Source organism: Mirounga angustirostris, unplaced genomic scaffold (assembly GCF_029215605.1).
Source record: "Mirounga angustirostris isolate CCGP_5_RB_7025 unplaced genomic scaffold, mMirAng1.0.hap1 SCAF_3, whole genome shotgun sequence".
In the NCBI taxonomy this organism is placed as follows: domain Eukaryota; kingdom Metazoa; phylum Chordata; class Mammalia; order Carnivora; family Phocidae; genus Mirounga; species Mirounga angustirostris.
Window position 1 is genome coordinate 83,494,676 of NW_026991711.1, and position 726 is coordinate 83,495,401.

General features: G+C 37.3%; 1 pseudogene; it reads left to right on the forward strand.

Moving 5' to 3' along the window:
* Nucleotides 1–361: 361 nt before the first annotated feature.
* LOC123840057 (U6 spliceosomal RNA) lies at nucleotides 362–459 on the forward strand (annotated as a pseudogene).
* The last annotated feature ends 267 nt before the right edge of the window (nucleotides 460–726 follow it).

Consider the following 726-nt stretch of genomic DNA (forward strand, 5'->3'; position numbering starts at 1 on the left):
TTCCTTAAAGGGTACCCTGAGGAATCAGATTAGCTAGTGGGTAAGAATAAGAGTTATTTTTATAATTAAGTTAAATTTGGGGGGAAAGTTATTATGGATTCACATATAAGTTATAAGAAATAATACAGGGAGCTGCCATGTACCTTTCACCCATTTCCCCCCAATGACAGCATCTCGTAAAACAATAGCACAATATCAAAACCAGGATGTTGACATTTACACCAAGACACGCACCACTTCCATCACCCCAAGGTTCTCTCCTATGGCTTCTTTACAGCCACACCCATGCTGCCATCTTTACCACTAACAACCACTAATCTGTTCTCCATCTCTATAATTTTGTCATTTCAAGAATATTATAATGCTCACTTCAGCAGCACATATACTAAAATTGGAATGACTCAGAGAAGATTAGCATATGTAAAAAAGACACACATTTCTGAAGTGTTCCATATTTTTTAAAAAATGTTATATATCTTGCCATTTGCAATGACATAGATAGAGCTAGAGAGTATTATGCTAAGTGAACTAAGTCACAGAAAGACAAATACCATATGATTTCACTCATATGAGGAATTTAAGAAACAAAATGAACAAAAGGAAAAAGAGAAAGGCAAACCAAGAACCAGGCTCTTAACTATAGAGAACACACTGATGGTTACCAGAGGGGAGTTGGCAGGGGGTGGGGGGGATGAAATAGGTGATGGGGATTAAGGAGGACACTTA